Genomic DNA, 22,838 nt, shown 5'->3' with positions numbered 1-22,838 from the left:
CAGAGTCGGTAACGCAGTCTAAGGCGTGGATGGACTCTGTTCTGAATCAGAAGAAAAGCACCGGGCGCTCGCTCTGCGAAAGGCGCCGTAGGCCTACACGTAGCCTAGATGGCTGGTAGCTGTCTATGTGTTCATATAACTTTATACATGCTACAACTGGCTGGAATCATTACACGCATCCTCTCCAAGGAGTGCACCAGCTGTAAAATGTCATGCAGTTCAGAAGTTCATGCAGCAACTGGCACAGGAGCTGAGAGCGGAGTTTATGGAGGAATAAAGGGCAGCAGTGCATGGTCCGAGCTGCGTAGGCAGTGCCAGTTAGGTTAGGTTATAAATGTTCAAATAACATAGCCTACTTTTAATTATTATTTGGCTGGAATTATGTTGAATGAATTTCCCCCAATATGTTTTGGGACATGAATGTATGAAATAATCACAGTTTAGCCTACTATGCCATGATATGATATCAAGGTCATTGTATTGAATCAACAGCCACGTGCAATTTAGCTAGCAGGTGAAGGTGAAACAAAAAATGTGCAAGCACTATAGACTAATACAGGCTTAAATGAACTGACAATATAATGGCGTTTTTCCATTACATGGTACCTGCTCGACTTGCCTCGACTCTACTCGCCTCGACGCGCTGTGCGTCCGTTTTCCATTGCAGATTTTAGTACCGCCTCAGCGTGGCTGGTCGTCGTAGCGACTGCCGTGGGCGTGGCTTAGTAGCGTTGCTTTTCCCCGACTGATTTCCTGGTTCTCCGTCTCCACGTAAACAACATGATATCAAAGAGATAGTTAACGTTTACTGCTCCAGATTTCCCACCGTGGTCAGAAAGAACAAGGGAGACACTTTGTTCCTCTCACATATATATGACTGTAGAGTTGCTACTCGCTGCGGAGATAATCACCGTCACTCTCTCACTTCTCCCTCGCTCACCAGCTCCCCACACACACACATCACACATGCACACACCAGCGCACAAGTATAAACATCAGGCCACTTGTATGCTACGGAGAAAGCTCTGCGTGGAGCCTCCGGCAGCAAAAAAACACCGCTGGCTAAACTATTTAAAAATGCCGTCTCTCGCTAGCAATGCAGTGATCAGTGACGATTCTTTCCGTCCAGTCAGCAGCCTGCAGGTTTTCACGTCACCTTTTCGGCTCGCCTCAGCTCGCTTGGAACCTCGAGTGAGGTGGTACTAAAAAAGTATCTGTTAGCAGGTACCAGGTACTTTTTTTTGTAATGGAAAACCAAAAAAGGCGAGTAGAGTCGAGGCGAGTCGAGCAGGTACCATGTAATAGAAAAGCGCCATAAGTTAGGCTATAGGACTTATAGTTCTCAAGGATGCACACATGCCATCTCAACCGGGTCCTCTGGACAGCCTGTCTCTTTTTTTCTTTCTCCCTTTTCTCTGAGTGGCATGCGTGCCTACTCGCGTTGTGAAGCACATGTCCGCGCTATTCTGCGACTCTAACAATCACTGCTGATAGACGTTTTTTTTCTGATACCGTGGTGGGAGAAATCTAACCGTGGCGGACCGCCACTTGCCAATCAACATAGAGGAAACACTGGATAGTCTAGCTAGCTGTCTGGATTTACTCTGCAGAGATCTGAGGAGCACTTAATCATAGTCCTCATAAATAGACTGGAGTTAAAAAACAAACAAAAAAAAAAAAAAAATTCTAAACCACCAAGATTTACTTGCGAGTTATAAAAGTACTGAAGCTTTTATGGCTCTTTTTTCTTGTCACTAGCACAGCTACACATGTTAAACCAATCAGTTTAGCGCAAGACACAGCTTGGTGTTAGGAAGGAGACAGTCACTTGATGCATGGCTAAAGCTTCCTATCTTGTGTTTGCTGATTTTTTTTGAGTTGTCTCAACTGCTTTTGTGTTGAAATGTTGTGTTTTAAATCCAATCTCCTAAACGCAAAATAAAAATCACTTTCAAATTGATGTGGTAAATTTGTTAGCATGCAGCTGCTTCATTAGACATCCAGTAGACACAGAAAAACATCATGATCTTTGTGTGTGTTTGTGTTCACCTGCTGAATGTACGTCCAAAATTCACTTTCATTTATCTTCACTTTGTTCACCTGCTAGTCTCTGTGTCTGTCTGCTGTTTGGTGCTAAGCTTTTTCCCTCAAACAGCTCCCTTAAACCAGTTTGATGAGAGTATTGAGAATGAACTAAAATAGAAATAAAAATATAAAAAATAAAAAGTTTCAGGCAAGGAAAACAAAACCGGTTGAGATTAACCTCAAGTAGACACGAGACTGTCGAGCAGCATACATTTTGTATGCATCAGATTGCATTATTATTCGTAGTTAAATCCACCAATCAGGATCAAATGTGTAGGGAAAATCCTGTTAGAAGGCTAGAGGTAATAACAGTGTGCTGATGTGCATTAAGTGATTTGTGCTGCTGTTTGTTAAAGGCCACAGCTCAGTCAGGTTCACTCAGAAGACCGCTGCTGGAAAGGTCAGAGACCAACTGCTCTGACAAAAAGTGCACAGAGAGCTCTGCTGCAGCAAGAGAACTGCAGTGAACCTTGAAGAGCATGGTTCAGCATGCCTGGCCTTGTGTATGTGACGTGCGCTCACACGCATGCATGCACACACACAGACAGACAGACACAGACACAGACACTCGGTTCAGCCCATTGGGCTCTGCTGGTCAAGCCTGGCTACACATGCTGATTAGAATTAATGCGAGGTGCTGATTTAGTACAGAGAGGAGGCTCGCCTCCTAATTATTATGAAGTCATAGAGGTGAGGCCACAGCACAGCAGCTCCACGCTTGTTTAGTGCCTTTTTTCTATTGACTTTTCATGCAGTGTATTTTTCAATCTAATCAAAGAACGGAGATGACGATTTTTACGTTTAATAGATACTGTGATGTAGAGCTGGTAATCTTCCTCTGTACCATTCAAATTTAATTCCTTCTTTTTAAATATTCAAATTATATTTAATGCTCAAATTCAGACTATTAATATTTACCGTACTACTCACTTATGCGTTTGTAAATGGTGATTACATGTTTTGTGGGTGGAGCTTAACTGGTGGCAGGAAGTGAGCGTAGCTGTGTCGTCTGTTTTTTTTCATCCCACTTTAGATGAAACCACAGCCAATTAAGCCTCGCAGTTCATTCTAAGAATTTATGGTTGCTGCTTGCTGTTCCCTCACTGCGAGGGACACCTAATCACTCAACGACAGCCCGACTGTTTGCTGTCCTGGCTCCTAAATTGTGGAACGAGCTCCCCATTGACATCAGGGCAGCTGAAAGTCTACACATCTTCTGCCGCAGGCTACAAACATCTCTTTCTTCTGTACCTTGGCTAAGAAGGTTATACAAAAATTAATTAAATTGCACTTTCATGTTGCACTTACATGTGGCACTTGTAGTTTGGCTTATTTGAAGCTAATGTACTTCTTCTATGTGATTCTTGCTGTTCAGAGTTTGTACCTCCATGGTTGAATGCACTAATTGGAAGTCGCTTTGGATATAAGCAATGGATATCAGCTAAATGAAATGAAATAGGGCTGCATGACATTGGTAAAAAATAACATTCCTGCGATATATACTGCAAAATTGCGATCCATCCAGGCTAAAGTCAATGAATACCATTTCATGATATTAATTTTAATAATAAACAAGCTTCGTTACCACAATAGAGAATTAACACAAGTGACAAAAAGGTCACTTAATATTTTATAAAATAAAAAAAAAATGTTAACAAAAGCAGTACACATTTTAAATCGGCAGCATCAGCAGCATCAATCAATCATTGGTTTACAAAATTTAACAAAACTTAAAATAAACAAGCAACTTGGAATAAATAAATATCAACTCTTGTATGTCTGCTGTATGCTTTGCTTACGCAAGGTTTTTAGCTAAGAACATAAGTTTATCAACCTTTGTAGTCTTGAGACAGGTGCGTTGACAAGTGACAGTGTTGCCACTAGATAAAAAGGCTCTCCAACAGCGAGCTTGTTGCGACTCAACGAAGGCTTATTTTGTGTGCTTTCCACCATGCAAATTGATCCTTCTCTTTGGCTATTGAAGGTGATAGCATGTAGGTGTTTAACTTTGCTTCTGCAATATCCTTTAAGGTCAGAGAGGAATCACCCTTTGCTACAGTTTCACTCTGTTTAAAGAAGCTTCCCAAGGACTTCTTGGCTTTCCTTGCCTGGGGTGCGTTGGGCACCACTTCAGTGCTGCAGCTTGATGTCTCCTGGCATTCCATCATCTGTGATGCCACTCTGGTCTCAACTTGGGGGCTTCTACTGATGAAGTCCATCTTGAACGGGTGGTCCATATCTAGCAGCTTCTGAGTATCCTCGTGAGTATTTCTCGTTGAGGTAGTCCAGCATCATCTTCTTTATATTCTTGTTCAGGTCTGTGTCCCCCTGAAAGTGCATCAGTGAAATCCAGCATTGGGCCCAGTGACTTGCTGACAAATTCCAAGACATCCGTATTTTGCCAGGTTGGAATTAGATGCCGCAGCTTCTTGTTCGCAGACGGGACCTGAGTTAAAGCCTGCTGCTGCTCTAATATCTTGCTGATCATCATCATCTTGTTTGGCATTCTGATATGAGGAAATGTGATAGATTTAGATATAGGTAGATTGAGTTCCTTCTGGGCTTTTGCAATTGCATCTCTGACCTTCCAGCTGTGAGAGAAGTGGCTCACCAGCTTCTTGCAGACACCTATAGCATGATCAATGCGGCAATCCTTTTTCACAGCATTTTTAAGGGGGGGGGGTGGACAAAAACAAAACAAAGTACACTTTAGTTATTACACTAGAACTATAATTAGATTTTTTCCTTTTGTAAGGTTAGGTTTGCTCTCTAGCAGCTGAACCAGTGTGAACAAATTACAGTTATAAGTCGTGTAAGGGACTTACACAGATTCAGTAACTGGCATGCTTGCTGTCTTACCGAGAGTTAAATGGAGGGTTGATATCAGTTATTGATTCATTAAATATTATGTCAATAGAATGAACACAGCTCTAAAATTAAACCCTTGTGTCTGTAGGACAGCGTTTCCCATTAATCACTTGGATTGTGGCGCCCCGCCATAGTCTAATTTATCGTCATAGTATCCACTGCAGTTATCCACTAGTCAAGACACAAGTTTATTATTATCAATGTATGACAGCAAACAGATAGCGTTACTGCATAAGCCATCAGTTACACAGTTAGCTAAGTGATGTGTTAGTTAACGGCGATAGTTTTCAGTCTACCTGCTTTTTTTTCAGTCTGGACCCCATTCCCCCATGCATTTGTGTCTAATAGACTGATGTGACCAAGAATCTTTGAAATTGGTCCAGTATTGAGCGAGATTGCAGTAACGGGCTGACGCGAACTGAGCTGCAATGTAACCTAATGGGGCAGTGGCAGCCTTGATCTTTGTCCACTGAAAGTGATTATTTTTTTTGCTACTGACAGGCTCAGATTGTTATTAAAAGTGTCTGACAACATTATAGATCTCACAAGGTTGACGTCTTGTCCGAAGACAGCTGTGTGGAGAGTGGAACGCAAGTCAAGAAAAAGGCGTTCTGGGAGTCTGTTGTTTCGGAGTAGGCTACAGAAATGATAGGCTCCTGTTATCTTAAAGATAGTTAGTGCCGTGGCTCAATATTTAAATTATTTCGACCTTCTGATATTTAATTCTGACTCTGAGAGTCTGCTTGCTTGTTTTCTTTGGCTAGCTAGAAGGATGCCCTATTCATCAGCCTGTTTCTGTTGCCTGCCAGTTTACCTCTAGGCCTTCTCCGTGACCTGTTGCTAGTGCGTCTGTTGTTGTTGTTGTTGTTGTTGTTGTTGTTGTTGTTGTTAGGGGCCTATTGTCTGCTCTCCTCATGATCTCGCTGGGCCAGGTTGGATCGGCAGTGAAACTTTAGTGAGATGGCATGAGTCCTGTATATTTAGTGTCTTTTTGTCATATGTAGGTAACATAGCTCAGGTTAGATTAGTAGATGTGGTAAAAGAACAGGAAAAAAACAGATGGGAGAGGTACTAAGGCTGCTGCACTCACTGGCGCCATGGCAACCGTGTCTCCAAATGCACCTTTATTTTCATTAATTTAGCGGATTGTATTTACCTAAATTTTGAGGTCAAATCAGATCTTCGTAACAGGCTGCAAGGAGAGAACCTGGCGGCCTGCTTGAGGGTCTCTATCAATGGGTCGAGCCTAGAGGAGTAGAGCACATTAGAACTGTCCTTCGCAAAGCCCAGGAAAATGAAATGTCCAAATTTAAGGTGCAAAGTTTGTCAATTGGGATGTAGGGACAAGGTGTCTGTTCTATCTTCAGACAGTGATCGGGATTACCTTGTATCTTTTGTCATGCAAGTAAAGTAAATTTGTAATTTTTCACCATATATATGTATATAACCAATATCATCCAGTATAAACCTTTTTAATCTAATAGCTGTTTATTTTGTTGATTTGTGGCACTCTGGATCAATGGACTGAGATTAAAAATGATGTCTAATGGATGTTTGATAGGTTTAGGTGATGCTTTTGACTTAAGCTGCAAATTATCTGCCCTTTGAAAACTGTTAATAACGTGGGAATGAAAGGCTTTCCTTCAGAATGAGATTTTCATCCTTTGACACCTATCTTGTACTTTTCAAAGAATGATCCTTGTTTGACAAAATTAATATCTTACATTATATTGCATTAGTTTAGTATATATCAGCAACAGGGCTTAAAGGGGTGATAGAATGCAAAACCGATTTTACCTTGTCATAGTTGAATAACGACGGTTCGGTTGGCAAATAGGACATACATAGAAGCTCAAAATCCCATTGAAACCCCTTTACTATGAAAATCTCATATTTTTAAACTGCCGGTGAAAACAGATGAATCTCAACAAAGCTAGAAGCTTACGTAAGCATCCCAAGACCTTTACCTTTGTCACGCCCATGGATGTATTAAGAGAACGGTCACGCCCCAACATTTACATAGGCAACTGACCTGAGATCAGGTAGTCTTCTGAATCTAGGTCGTGCAGATCTTTGCTATTCCATTACAAAATTCACTTCTGAGACTTTTTTTATGCGAGAAATCAACTATGTAGAGGTCAAATATGGGCCGTTTTACGAAATTTGATGTCTAATTGCAAATTTTGTCCGATTGTGTGTCGGGAGTTCAGCGGCCGGTGCTGCCTGTGTTGCTGCTTCGCCGCCTGGCCTGCCTTCCTTCACAGACCCCGGCCTGCTGTGAGGTAGATTGAGCTCCGTCACGGCTGGCAGCCCACGGCACTCCATACCCACGCAAAGTCACCGTTTTTTTGGGTGAATGGACTACCAAACGCCGCTTCCTGGACAGAGCTCCAGAGCCATGCAACTCCCCTCTTCCTGCTAAATGGCCGGTGTGTGTGAGTGAGAGCGCGGCCAGCGAGCTTGTTAAGCCAGCAATCCCTTACCACAGGTTCCAGAGCTAGCTAGCCTCCTCTTAGAATTCCTCTTAAATTCACAAAGATTTATAAAATTGAAATCGGACACCATTGTTAGCTTTATAAGACCTTGGGGTAATTCAATTCAATTTTATTTATAGTATCAAATCATAACACGAGTTATCTCGAGACACTTTACAGATAGAGTAGGTCTAGACCACACTCTATAATTTACAAAGCCCCAACAATTACAGTAATTCCCTCAAGAGCAAGCAGTGCTACAGTGTCGTAGGAGGAAAAACTCCCTCTTGGGAAGAAACCTCGGAAAGACCCAGGCTCTTGGTAGGCGGTGTCTGACGGTGCCGGTTGGGGATATGATGAACAGTGGCAGTAATTGTCACATTAATAATGGAACAGTGACATCAAATGGTAGTCGTAGTAGTTCATGTCATATCAGGGCGCTGCAGGGCGTTACAGGATGTAGCGTGGCCCAGCAGAGCATGGATGGACGTAGTAGGAAGCAGCAGGGTTTAGCAGGACGCAGCATGACATTGTAGGGCACCGCAGAGCTCAGCAGGGAGTGCCGCAGGACCACGGCGACAGCTGCAACCAGGATCTTGGTGCCAACGTTCTCCAAGGAAATACGCTGGGTGAAAAAACAAAAGGACTCCGGGGAGTAAACTCCCCAGAAGCTAAGGTAGATGTTACATAAGTGGCGTGACGAAATTCTAACTGTAAATATACTCTAATTACGCCGAAAATGAAGATAACTAGCCGCAATCTGTACACATAGGATTGAAGGGACAGTTGCAGCTAATGAAACCCCTAGTGTTCACAAAAATTCATTAAATTGAAATCGGACACCATTGTTAGCTTTATAAGACCTTGGGGTAGATGTTACGTAAGTGGCGTGACGAAATTCAAACTGTAAATATACTATAGTTATGCCGAAAGTGTAGCTAGCTAGCCGCGATATTTTCCCATTGTATTGAATGGCACACATAGCTAGCTAGCTGCTCCTCCTAACAAGACCCCTCACCTTCATAAAAATGCCTTAAATTCAAATCAGACTGTTAGCTTTATAAGACCTTGGGGTAGCTGTGATATAAGTTTCGTGACGAAATTCAAACTGTAAATATATTATAGTTATGCTGGCAGCCGGCTGAGCCCCGGTAATGCAGTAATCCACAAAGGGTGACTTTGCCCTGTGTATGGAGCCCAGCAGGCTGCCGCTTTCTAGTCAGACTGTGTGGAGCTCCTAAAGTCTGACACGTCTTCCCAAATTTGCAATGAGCCATCAATTTTCATAAAGCAGCCCATATTTGAGGTTTATATAGTTGATTTCTTGCATAAAAAAATCTCAGAAGTGAATTTGGTAACGAAACATTGCAGTGTCTGGAATATGAGATTCTGTCGCGTCTCTAATGTGTGTGTCTGGGGATTCGCTCACCCAATCAGCGCGCAGCTCATCTAAATATTCACGAGCATACCATATTTGGAAGAAAAGCATAAGGGCCAATAAAATATCAACCAGGCAATTTTCAGCCCAACCAATGTTACATATCCCATTAGGAGACCATAGGGAACAGTGTGAAATACCCTATATCATCATTCTATCACCCCTTTAAAATTAAATTAAATGGACTGTATTTATATTGCACTTTTCTATTTTAACGACTACTCAAAGTGCTTTTACATAGTACAGGAACCATTCACCATTCACACACATTCATACACTGTGGCTGAGGCTGCCGTACAAGTTGCCACCTGCTCATCAGATAAACATTCACACGCATTTACAATCTGATGCGCAGCATCAGGCGCAAGTCCTGCCCAAGGACACTTCGACATGGGACTGCAGGGATTGATCCAATTGGCAGGCGACTGCTCTACCACTGAGCCACAGCCGCCCAAAATTATATTCAAAGCCTTTGCCTAGTGCATGGTATAAAGTGCTTGGTGCAGGTGCATTTAGGATTTGTCCTCTCTGCTAGTTAAATTGTGCATAATCTGGGTGCAGAGTTTATAGTAGTATAGTAGAGCCTACGCCGTAGCCTACGTAAGTGGACTACGCCGTTGCGAGAATATATTATATTTGTACGTAGGTTTTGCGTCGATCTAGCTTATTTCTTATAGCAGAGCCGGTATGTGTGTGTATGTAGGAAGAATGTGATAGAGCGAGAGGGAAAGTGACAGGGATTAGCTCCAGGGCGAGAACCGACATCGGCGGTGGAGGCAGAGAGACAAAGCTTCTCCCCTGTGCTTTGTACCATGGTCGGAAAACTGTAGCAAGAAAGTTAACCCTCTCCTTGATTTGATGTTTACGGAGAATGATAACGCGTATATGACAGTCCTTCCAGAAAAATGCGGAGTTTTTTTGTGATTGTTGCGGGCAAAAATCCTTGATTATGTGGCACGTTTTCTTAAAAAATGCGTTGAAATTGCGGGAACTTGCAAAAATTGCGTGAACTTGCAAAAAATGCGGGAACTTGCAAAAACTTCGGTTTGATGAAATAGAAAAAAAGTGAATCTCCAACACCCTGCTTTTCGATGATGTTCACATCGCGTAATTACATCACTTATAACGTTCCCATGGCAACAGGGGAAAATGGCTGCTCTTGTGTGAAGTAAACGCAAAATTTTTCAACTTTCTGCTAAGATATGACTTTTTTGCAACGAAAATGCGGGGATTATGAAATCATGCAAGCCCCGCATATTTTGCGCAGAAATCGGCAATTGATGCAGCGAAAGTGCACCGTATTTGAATAAATGCGGCCCCCGCATAAATATGCGGACTTTGGCTGATTATGCATTGAATTATGCGATCGCATAATCGTGTTTTTCTGGAGGGAATGATATGAGTAGAAGGAAATGCGACACTCCAAAGCCAATCACAGTTGTTGGGTCTGCGTGGCCATGATTTGAAGTTACATTTTTGAGGAGGTGCAAAACGGGCTACAAAGTAGGGTACGGAGTAGTGTCTGAATCTACACATACATGTATGTACCTACGGTGTAGATTCAACTAGCAATGACAGTTGCGCTTGTGCTGGTTGTATTCTGACCTGCAACTGTGTTTGTTTCTTGTCAACAGGGGCTCATTTGACTGCACAGTTAATGACCTCTTGTTTCTGCATCTCATTTTCCTCATCGCCCAGTTAGCGTGTCACCCTGTGTTCATCTCTCAGCCATCTCTCGTAAAGAGGTTCTCTCAAAAGCCACTTAAGCAGCCAGTCATACAAGCTCATCAAAGGCTGCCCTGAGTGAACCGAGGGGCCATTTACAGCCAATTAGTGTATCAAAGAACAAGCATGGGAGCACACTCAAGTCTGCCAAATGAGTGGAGAAACCTGCCCTGCAATGACAGAACAGATGGACTGCTTTTAGTCCTCTGAACCTAGCTAAGCTCTGCTGTGATTTCTCTCAAGCAAAGGAACATGCTGTTGTAAACACTTGATAAACAGTAAGAATGAGTTGCTGTGTGCATAAGTTAGAAGTTGGATTAAAGCTTTACCTATACATTGTCACTGAGCTTCACCTGGAAGTTAATCACAACAGCCTGCGTAATGGGAAATGACTATGTCTGCCCACATTTTAAGTTTATACAAAATGAGAATGATGGCGTGTACTGGGTTATGTTACACCTACATGTTCACTTGTTTGGATGTAATTTATCCACTCTAGAGTTGGGTCTTTTTCTGGTTTGTCTGGTCCGGTGTACAAGGCTAAACTGGTTTGATTTTATCCTAACCAGTTAAACTGACATTTGTCACTATGACACATTCTTGTAAATTAAGAAGTAGCCTACATTAGCAACCTGTGCCGACGGCGTCGCAAGACTAAATCCATCTTAACTTTCAAGCGGGGGAGGGGAGTTCATGTCCCGGAAAACACTTCCGCCCAGGAAACGGGCGTTTGTAATCTTTCTCGTCGTTTTGGTGTCTAAATGTAACTATCGTCGCCGCACGACAGTCACGATTTGTCGGCTAAACTTAACTGTAAAGAATGCTGAAATGACCAGGACCTCGCTGGGATTGGTAACCAGTTCACAGTCACCTTTTGTTGGCCAAACTTACTACTTCTGTGTCGTCTTTACTGAAGCCAAAATGTGTCCAAACGTTAGAAACAAAAAAACTCATCACATTGATTACTCTCCTTTCTTGTGATGAGTTTTTTGTTTCCAGATATCCTCTCTAGAAGGGCTGTCAGCGAATATTCTAAATTTGAATATATATTCAAATTTAAAAAACAGACATTCGAATCAAGGTTATAGTTTTTAATTTTCAATTAGTTTTTATTTTAGTTTTTAACTTTGCATTTTAGTTTAGCTTTAGTTAGTTTTCAGTGTGTTTTAGTTAAGTTTCTGTTTTTCAGAAATATTTAATTTTAGTTTTTATACAGTAAATTTTTTTTTTTTTGTTTGGTCCAGATATGTTTTAAAAGTATGTAGCTATATATACAAAATACATGGTTCGAGAACTGTATAGCAATGGTCATGATTCATTTAGTTCCAGTTTACTAAAATAATATTTCACTGCATATTTTCCTTTTAGTTCACTATAATAACCTTGGTTTGAATATGAAAAATAATTGATTGGGGAAAAAAGCAGCACTACTGCAGCTGTCTGACTTGCATGTCCTGGGCGGTTGCTCCTTGAATGTTTAGCTCCTTGTCTGTGTAATGTTCGATTAAACCAAGCCGGTCGTCCAGAGAATTTACAGCAAGCCTGAGCGAGTTCCTATCATGCGGCTGGCAATATCAGAGGTAAACAGACAACCAGGGTGAAGCAAGACCCTACAAAGACAACAGCAAAAATTTCTTACTAGAGAGACGACAAGCAGGCGATTCGGGAACTTCAGTCGGTGTGCCAAAACCGTCAGACAAATTTAAGGAAAGGCAAGAGACCCGGTTGTTTATGACCAAATTACAAACCAATTACAAAGATACCTGATTGCGGTGTATTTTATGGATTTATTTTGTAATGTGTAGGTATGTAGATCTTTTAAAATACATGTTTATGCTGAAATAACTGTAACTGTCTATTGTATAGACCTATACAATAGTTATGTCTCCATTTCCTTTGAACAAAATGTAATAAAAAAGTATTCCTGATGCAGCATCACTTGGCTGTGCAGAGTTGGAGGGAGCAGGAGGGGTCACAGCTGAAAAAATAATTAAACAGATTTATTTTGGCATTCTGGATGCTGATATCCCATCAGTGTTATTGTTGACTAAAACTGTGCTTGTTTTTGAATCAGTCTATACCAATACAATTTCAGTATTTAGACAATAGCTAGAAAAACTCAGCTCAAGATAATGTTTCGCTACATAAATACTTCTGAAAAACGTCATATCTGTTCTGAGAAACAACATCATGCCAAAAATACAGTACAGTAAACGCACTTCAGTAAACTTTAGTAAGTAAGTAAACTTTATTTATATAGCACCTTTCACAGACAAAAGGGGTCACAAAGTGCTTTACAGTAAAACAAAAACAGAGCAAAGACAACACATACAAAGCTATATGGCTAATAAAATGCTTGTCTAAAAAGATGAGTCTTCAGGTGTTTTTTAAAGGTTTCCAGAGAATCCAAAGCTCTCAAGGCTAAAGGGAGAGAGTTCCAGAGCCCTGGGGCCACCACCGAAAATGCACGATCACCTCTTGTTTTAAAACGTGTTCTAGGAACAATTAAGAGCTCCTGGCTTGAAGACCCCAATCAAGCGCAAGGGAGTGTGCGTGGCAGTAGTTCCTGGATGTACGAGGGAGCTTGGCCATGTAAGGCTCTATAGGTAATAGTTAAAATTTTAAAATTCACTCTAAAACCAATCGGTAGCCAGTGAAGAGCCTTAAGCACAGGAGTAATGTGCGACCTCCTGCTGGTCTTAGATAAAAGTCTTGCTGCTGCATTCTATACGACTTGCAGTGAGCCCAAGGATGATTTGTTTAAGCAGGTGTATAGTACATTGCAATAATCCAAACGAGAGGAAACAAAAGCATGAACAAGCATCTCCATCTCTCTTTGAGAAACCACAGATCTAATTTTAGCAATGTTCCTGAGATGGAAAAAACAGGAACGAACCACAGACTTCACATGACTGTTAAAACACATAGATTTGTCAAAAATGACACCCAGATTACGCGTACGCATTACAGTCTGAAACTGATAGAGACCCAATGGCCTGCCTAATCCTAGGGGTAATGTTATCTGGGGCAAAGATCATCACCTCAGTTTTGTCAGTTTAATTGCAAGAAATTGTCAGCCATCCATTTGTTAATGGAGGCTAAACAATTGTGCAACAAGGACAGTTTGTCTTAGCTTATCGGGGCTAAAAGATAAATATAACTGGATATCATCAGCATAACAATGGTAAGATATACCTCGAAACTACTAATAATTTTACCAAGAGGAAGCATATAAAGACTAAATAGCAAAGGGCCAAGCACAGAACCTTGGGGCACACCACAAGACAAAGGAGCAGAGTCTGACAAGTAAGTTCCCATAGACACAGAAAAACTCCTGTCTGAAAGATATGAAGAAAACCAGTCCAGAGCTGATCCAGTAATGCCCCCCCGTTGTTTTCAGTCTTTCAATCAGAGTGCAGTGGTCAACCCGTATCGAACGCTGCACTCAGATCCAGAAGGACCTAGAACAGAACATTTACCCCCATCAGCAGCCATCAAAATGTCAGAGACTTTTAGGAGAGTAGTCTCAGTTGAATGGTTTTTTCGAAAGCCAGACTGAAATTTATCGAAAATATTATTAGAATCCAAAACTCTATTTAGCTGGCTCGCAACAACCTTTTCTAAATTTTTTGAAATGAAAGGCAATTTAGAAATAGGCCTGTAGTTTTTAAACAAAGCTGCATCAAGATTGTTCTTTTTCAATATGGGCTGGACAACAGCATGCTTAAAACAGCTAGGGACCTGGCCTAGCTGAAGAGATAAATTTAAAATTGAAACCAAACATGGTCCCAGCAGATGTAATGTTTTTAAAAGTAAAGATGTTGGTAAAATATCAACAGGACTTTGGGAAGGTTTCATCGAGCCCACTAGCTTAATTAAGTCATTCAGGGACAAGGGGCAAAAGGAGTCCAGTACCGAAAGTGTCTGATGAGTAACAATATGGGCGCTTACTGATGGAATGATGCCTGCCCTGATAGCACTAACCTTGTCCTCTTGAGGGAATTACTGGAATTGTTGGGGCTTTGTAAATTATAGAGTGTGGTCTAGACCTACTCTATCTGTAAAGTGTCTCGAGATAACTTATGTTATGATTTGATACTATAAATAAAATTGAATTGAATTGAATTGAAAATGAGACAAAAAACGGTTGCAGTCCACATTTGAAAACACAGGGACAGTACACGTAATAGGAGAAACAATGTTGTTAATAGTCTCAAACAGAGCTTTTGGATTGTTTTTACAGGAAGAAATCAGCTTAGTAAAATAAGAGGCTCTAGCCTCCTTGATTGTTTCATTTAGGTCAATTAAAAGCTCTTTAAGATACAAGCGGGCGATATTTGAAGCTGAGTTACTTTCCATAAACGCTCCAGTTCTCCGACAGATACCGCCTCGCGCAACGCATGGCATCATTCATCCACGGAGTTGTATTAACAGAGGGTAATTCTCTCTAATTTTAAGAGGCGCACTTTGTTCAGCAGCAGGGTGCAATGATCAAGAAACGACTGTGCACAAGCATCGACATCATCAGAAATAAAAACTGAGCTTAAATCAAATGCGTCTGAAAATTTCTCAACAGTGAGCCGGTTAATAAAACGTGAGCTGGACGCCCCGTTTAGCAGGCACAGGATCAACATTACAAAACAGATCAAATGAGATGCATTTGTGATCACTAACAAATACATCATCGATGCAAACATTATTAATGTTCAAACCATGAGAAAAACAAGATCTAGCGTATGACCCTTGCTGTGCGAGGGACCCAACACATGCTGAGTAAAATTAAAAGATTCAGTGATATTTACGAAATCAACAGCATTTTTGCAAGTATCATCGTCCACATGAATATTAAAATCACCAGCAATAATCACTTTTTCCAGCTTAATGGTGGATGATAAGAAATCAGAAAAATCATTAAGAAAAGATGCCACTGGCCCAGGTGGCCGATATATTAAAATACAATAAAATGAACTGGAACCAACCAACTTTAGTAATCTGTAGTTCAAAGGAAGAGCGCACTGCGACGCGCTCAATGACTGGCAGATAAAATGTTTTTTAAAAACCACAGCAAGACCTCCACCTCGGCCTGTGAGTCTTGGGGTGCTGATAAAAGTACAATCAACAGGACAGAGCTCATTCAAGTGATAATATTCAAAATCCCGTTGCCATGTTTCCGTAAGCAACATAAAGTCCATGTTCTTGGAAGTTAATAAATCACTGAGCAAAAGAGACTTATTTGCAATTGAACAGGCATTTATTAAACCCATCCTGAGCGATGCAGGAGCACCTGAAGCAGAAAGAGAGGCTCGCGGCAGCGACCTCAGATGCACGGAACACACATTGCGGCCAGAGGCAGGTTTTCTGCAGGGCACCCGGACCGGAGCACAGGGGGCGTTTGGGAAGACAGAGCGGAGACATGACGGCCTGGAGTCACAGTCAAAGACCCCCAGCTTCCGGAGCTTTTTTAGCTGAACTTGTCTCCCTGCCCTTTTTCCTCGCTTCCTCTGTCGTTTATGAGAGGGTCGTATTTGGCCCTCTCCATGCCGCATACAAATAGCCGATGCAGATGGACAGACAAACGGGGCTGTAAACTCACCCGTAACACTCCAGGTGCATCCACCACCGCACTCCCCCATAGAGGATCGGATCAGCAGCAGTGTTTGGCGATCATAAACCCACACCGTTGACACAACATTTGTTGACAAACTCAGTAGCAATATAGCACAGGAAACAAACAAAACAAGACGGGACGAGCAACCAGCAGCAGCGGCGAAGCCAAACACAGGCGCCATGCCGGAAGTGCGAGATTGACAGTGCTGACGGACTCTAATGAATGTGTATGCAAAAATTTAATAACTTACTGGATAGATAACCAACTAACCCCCCTTTTACAATGCTGCTCTTACATTGTACTGGGTTCATTCAAATTAATATTTAGGGCCTGATTGCCGACAGCGGCGAAGGCCCTATTGAAACTGCAGGAATTTTTCCTTTCCTTTCTTTTCTTCTGGCAAATGAATTGCCTTTTTGAGAGGCTTAACATACTCAGAAACTCACCAAAATTGGCGGTCGCATCAAGTCTGGTGAAAATTGTATTTTAAGGGTTCTGGGCATAGGCACACAAAAATTGCTTGCTAGCGCCCCCTACAAAATTTAAAGAATGGAGCTCCTGCAGTACGTTTAACGTGAACTAACGAAACTTGGTACACATATGTAGCATGTCTAGACGTACAAAAAACTTAATTGGAGCCATACCCTAAACCCAACAGAAAGTCTGCCATTTTTAATTGAAAGTTCGAAATTTGTACGATTTTGGCCATTTCCACATGTCGTACTTTAACGAACTCCTTCTAGAGATTTCATCCGATCAAATTTGGTCTGTGCCATCTTAAGACGTTAAAGATGAAAAGTTATTAAAAGAAAAACTTTTAGGGCATTGCCGTGGCGGGGCGGCCATTTTGTGCATTTCACCATCGAAACAGGAAGTGGGTGTAACTTGAGTGTACATTGTCCAATTGGCTCGAAACTTTTCATGATTCATAAGACATTTACCGGCCAAAATTGACTCAAAGTCATAGCGCCCCCTAGTGGCAACAGGAAGTAGGCCCAAACTATACGTGCTATACTTTAACAAACTACTCTCAAGATTGACAAAGGCCTGAGGACATTACAGGCCAAAATTGACTTTTGGTGATGGTTTCACTTGCCCCCTGTGCTTTAGCCACGCCCCTTTCACAGCTAATGAACTGTCTTGTGTGAGGTATCATTGAACTTAGCAGGGAGTTCCCTTTTCATTGGTGACTATTTGCGGTGTCTGAGTGCCTCAGCATAGTTTTTCAGCTTAGCCAAAATGTTCAGCCTTACAACCCTAACATTACCCACACCACGCACAAATAACTATTTTGTGAACAATTCTTGCACAAAATGCATACATGCTCTTTGAAAATTTAAATGCAAGTGCTTAAAACTATTAATTACAACAGTTGATGGAAATTATAGGCTAATAATATATAAATAATATAAACAAGTAGGTCGTATGTCACAAACACACTTCACAAAAGAAATTCCTAACACATGAATAGCTTAATAATGAAAATACAGTGGCAGTAAGTTATTGTTACGTTAATTCTAGGTATTAATTAGCTAAATTAGGAAACATGACATGACTAACACCCATCCATAACAAGCTAACTGCAACAGATAAATAATTGATTTAGCACATTTTCCCTTCTCTTCTTCTTTATCTTCACTGTGTTGCTGAGGGCTTTGGTCTTTTTTGACATAACGTTAGCTAGTTATAAACCGTTTTTTAATTATGGTCCGTGTAACTCACTTCTGATAACTCACCTGCCATCCTCCACCATTATAAGGCAGGTAACGAGAAGCGGGGGTGTGATGCGCTGGGGGAAACCAAGAAAATTGGGTCTTTTTAAATAGGTGATATAATTCTGTTTTCTTGGCTTCTTCAGTGAAATTACAAAATAATAGCATAAAATTGTATACTTCTGTTACTTTAGAAAGCACTAAACCGTTTACGGGCCAAAATACATTTCTGATCCATCTGCTACATTATGAACCAGCCAGACCAGCCACACCTGCTTTCTGTCCCCAGAGTCAGAACTAAACAGGGAGAAGCAGCGTTCAGTTTTTATGCTCCACATATCTGGAACAAACTCCCAGAAAACTGCAGGTCCGCAGCAACTATCACTTCCTTTAAATCAAGGCTGAAGACCTTTCTTTTTGATGTTGCTTTTCTTTAAAGAATTGTTAATATCTTATACTGCACGGTAACTTTTATTCTCTTTATCTGTTTTTACATTATTAACTGTTTTAAATCGCTCTCTAATGTGTAATGTAAAGCACTTTGAATTGCCTTGTTGCTGAAATGTGCTATACAAATAAAGCGGCCTTGCCTATAACATAACACTATTAAGTAATAGTTGAACAGCTATTATTATTGTAATCTTTTCCTTACTCAATTTGGGCGCCAGCAGCGCCCCCTATGGACTCTTGCATTTGCCTATACTGCCTATGCCACGGGCCGGCCCTGCTGATGCGGCAGATTATGACAAAAGAATGAGTTTAAAAAATGCACATGCAAAATTAAAATGCACATAAATAGAAACCAAACAAAAGCAAAAAACATGAGCGAGTGCTGGGTGATGGAGATTGGTCCTTATCTCTGGACTGCTTATGCAATCCTAAACACCTCTCCTCTCTCTCTTCCTCTTTTTTTCCCCTCATTCTCCCTTCCTTTCAGTTCAGGCTTTTCCACTATTAGCATATCATTACAAGCCATGCCAACAGATGATTGGGAAATTAAATGTAGCTTACTTAACTTACATGAATAATGCATGAGTCCTATGGGTGTTTTGAAGGTTGATAGATATCTTGCAGCTGGGCATGCTGCACCCAGATCACCTATAATAATTGATAATGTAGTATCAATAATGGTTCCTAAGTATTTATAGTGAGAAACAATCTCAGTATCTGTAGTAATCATGTATTTAGTCTCGGACACATTAATTGATATATAAAACTCTTTGCACCAAGAAATGAAGCCATCAACTACAGGACTATGCCCTACCTCATCATTATTTAAAAGGCTCACAATGACACAAATTTCACAAAATGCCTATTATCATCATAAGTACTCGCACAGTCATTAGTATATAAAGTGAAAAGCAATGGTGAAAGAACACATCCTTGTGAGGGCACAGTGGAAGAAAATAGTTTAGAGGAAAGACACCATTAACCCTGACACACTGTGACCTGTCTGACAAGAAATCCACAATACAGCCAACAAGATGTATGTTCAAATTAAAATAATATAGAAGCTTCTCAGCAATTAGATGAGGCTGGATAGTATTAAATGCAGATGAGGAGTCAATAACTAGAAGCCAATAACCACTATGTTAATTGTTAAGGAACATGAATTGGTTTTGTAGAGTCCAAATTGCTCCTTTTAAGCTAGTTGCTCTCCCTCACACTAGTATCTAGCAATACAGCTCATATTGTAGGTTACTGGTACAGTAGATATTTTCCCCTTAAAGTGCATTGCTTGCCTGTTAGTCTTCCTGGTGCTAGACTTGATGTTTCCCCAAGAACCCTCTGTGATCGGGATTTAGCAGAATACTAAAAGCAGCAGAAATGCAGAACTGAGTACACTTTAATCTCTGTTTATTTATCGCAACTAATATTGTTATCACGATTTTTAACATTATCGCATATTTTCCTGATATTGTGCAGCCCTGATCCATTCTAAATCCTTCCACAACCAGTCTTTATCTTTAAGCCCAAAGTAGTCGTGTCAGAATTTGTCAAATATTTCTAATTCAATTATGGTATATTTTAGAGATGCACCGATTGACCGGCCGGTGACCGGAATTGGCCGATGACGTCATCGGCCATGACCGGCGACCTGCCGGTCAGTCTGACATATGGCGATTTTATGCCGGTCAAATTCACTCGGGCGCCGCATGATTAACATCGTGCAACATCAGCACCACACGTGCACATGCAGGGTTTCCGCTATATGCATGTAGCAGCGGCGCTCTGCCGCTCAATCAGCTGTTTATGAAATGTCATAAAGTCGTAATTATACACGGCTCTGCAGAGCCGTCTGCTCTACTGATCTCAGGTGAACAGTCAGCCGCTCTCTCTCTCCCCTCTGAGGCTGAAAAACTGGAACATGAAAACTGCACTCACGCGGGTCCCGTGAAATATGACAGAGCAGTTTATTGGAAAATAGCGTTGGGCACACTGATTTTGATGAATTTACTGTTTATCAGGCCCCAGATGAGACAAGAAGCTAACGTTAGCAAACGCTGTGGCCCTCTGCCTCTGACGCCCGCTGGCCGCTGTGTTTAAAAAAAAAAAAAAAAAAAAAGAGACGCTGTATTCCTCCGACACGCTGTATTAACGTTACTGTTTAAAATGCTTTCCAGGTTAGTGGGAATGGTTGTGTGTTTTGAGAAATATCTTTATACTGCATTAAGGCTATATTTATTTTATTTTTATTTGTTATTTATCTATTATTTTATTGCCATTACCTGTTTTCCCTGTTTTCATACATACAGAAGTTTAGTTTGCTAAATATATAAAAATTTTTTAGTTGGATATTGGATGTTAAAAGAAGGAAATGGTTCTCCCATAACATTGCACTTTAAATGTGTGTTAATTTCCCACACCAGGAGTAATTTATAGTTCTATTTTATAGCGATCGATTATCTGTTAAAAAAATGTTCTATGTATGTTCTATGCAAAATGTAACATTTTCTATTAAAGAAAAGATAGAAAATAAATATTTGTGTGTGCTGTAAAGTGGTTAGAAAAAATTTAATCGGAATCTGCTAAAATCGGTATTGGCTGGTCAAACTCAATGAAAAATCGGAATCGGCCTAGAAAATTGTAATCGGTGCATCTCTAGTATATTTGTATTATTTTTTTGGTAGTTTAAAAATTAAAAAATGCCCATAGTCCACAAATCACAATTTAACACCAATGTTGGCATTTACTTTGTTTGGTAAATGATGAAACATCTGTATAACCTCAGTAGTTTGGGCAAAGACTGTGATGGCGTACAAAAAGATAGTTTTTAATTGAAAGCAGCCTCATGAAAGGAAGATTGCACTACAAGGGGATTGGGTAGAAAGACGAGGATATGGGAGGGGATGTTGAAATGGTGACAGCGAGTACAAACAGATACTAATGTGTTATGACCCCCTTACAGCTGCATGAGAAAAAGGCAGGAGCATTGAGCCGATTTGGGGAGGCAGCCATTTTGAGGATGGCTTTTCACGGCTCAGATGAATCTGAGAACAAAACACGGATTCACTCAGTACATCTGCATATTACCATTAATATTTTCTTTCAACACGACCCCAAGGAGAGATAAGGAGAGTTGTCTCTTGCTCCTATTACAGTGAATGTGTGTAAAGGGTGTCATAGTAATATGAAGGTGACGTGTGGAAGGCAATGAAAAGCTCTGCTGATGGTGATTAGTGACTTCATACCAGAGGTAAACATCCTTTTCGCATAAGCTACTGTGACAATAAGATCTATATTTTGATTTTGTATATCCGTAATTTAACTGACTCACCTACCCACAGAGTGTGTGAACAGGTTAGAGCAATGGTTCTCAACCTTTTTAGGGCTAGCGTCCCCAATACATTATCCAGTTCTCTCTTTGTGTTCCCCCTCCCTTGCCTCACAGTGGTTTGGTCCACTGTATGCTGTACGTTAGGATCTGCACTCGACTCACAGTCACATCGAGTAGTAACAGGAATATAGTAAGTAGGCTGTTTAAGGCTATTTCATTCACATTAAACATCGGATGAAGTTTTTCTTTTTTCAAATAGAAATGATGCTGAGTAATTAATGAATTAGTCATGACAAAAAATTTCGCTATGTTAGTGTAATATAATGTAACATTACCTTGCTTGTTTAATAGCTTGTTGGATAGAAATGCAACCACTACAACTAACGTTACCATGGCGATAAGCCTAACGTTATGTGTGTGAACTGATATTAGGGTTAATATTGAAGATCTAGAGTTGTGTTTGAAGTGGCTGATCAGAGGGTTTGCTGCAGTTAAATATATATCTTCTGTCCCAGACGAAACCTAATATTTCTGTGGAGGACGCAAGATCATTTTATAATTATAATATGGCCGCGTGGTGAATCTTCATATTCACACATCTGACATTAAAGATTTGTGTTGTTGTTGTTGTCAAGATAAAATGACAGAGATAAGAAAAACGGACATAAGATCCTTTTTCAGTAATACTTTTTCAGTAATATCTAGACAATTTGGTAACATCTTTATAAGAATGGGTGCTTAGGGAAATACTAACGTCACTATGTCATGGGCAAGCAAGACAGAAAGAACTGAGGAACAGGGAGACCAGAGGCCTGTACTATGAAGCAAGATCAACATGCCCTGGATCTCTTTCAGTTATCCGGCTTCACCTAACCTAACAACCGCGGTCCCGCATAAGCTGTATCACGACGCTGGTTATCAACTAGTTAAGTCAACTCAGGGTTTCCCAATCCAGCGGCGCGCACGTTCACATAAAAGAAGCGGTATTTGCTGTTATCGACACCTGCTTTGTGGAGGCACTTGTTGCTGGGCGATTGTCAGCCTCTCTCTGTTCATATTCGGTAATGTTATTACACTCCAGGTGTTGAAATAGATTGCTGGTATTACCTTTGGTCGCTATAACAGTTTTTCTGCAATGTTTGCATTTGAC

At 40.9% G+C, this 22,838-nt stretch overlaps 1 protein-coding gene and 1 long non-coding RNA gene across 8 annotated transcripts in view; one reads left to right on the top strand and one right to left on the bottom strand.

Moving 5' to 3' along the window:
• The window catches only part of adck1 (aarF domain containing kinase 1), a 205,789-nt gene that overhangs the window by 49,871 nt on the left and 133,080 nt on the right, over positions 1 to 22,838 (top strand). The gene's annotated exons all lie outside the window — the stretch shown is intronic.
• Positions 3,631 to 22,838, bottom strand: part of LOC120549011 — a 44,062-nt gene continuing 24,854 nt past the window's right edge. For 2 of the 3 annotated variants that reach the window (XR_005637299.1, XR_005637301.1), the window contains one exon: positions 3,631 to 4,738. This is a non-coding gene — a long non-coding RNA (uncharacterized LOC120549011). Of the gene's footprint in view, positions 4,739 to 6,109; positions 6,200 to 22,838 lie in introns of all 3 variants that reach the window. The other variant, XR_005637300.1, reaches the window with a different exon arrangement.

Source organism: Perca fluviatilis, chromosome 20, assembly GCF_010015445.1.
Source record: "Perca fluviatilis chromosome 20, GENO_Pfluv_1.0, whole genome shotgun sequence".
Classification (NCBI taxonomy): Eukaryota; Metazoa; Chordata; class Actinopteri; order Perciformes; family Percidae; genus Perca; species Perca fluviatilis.
This window is presented reverse-complemented; position numbering and strand designations above follow the sequence as displayed.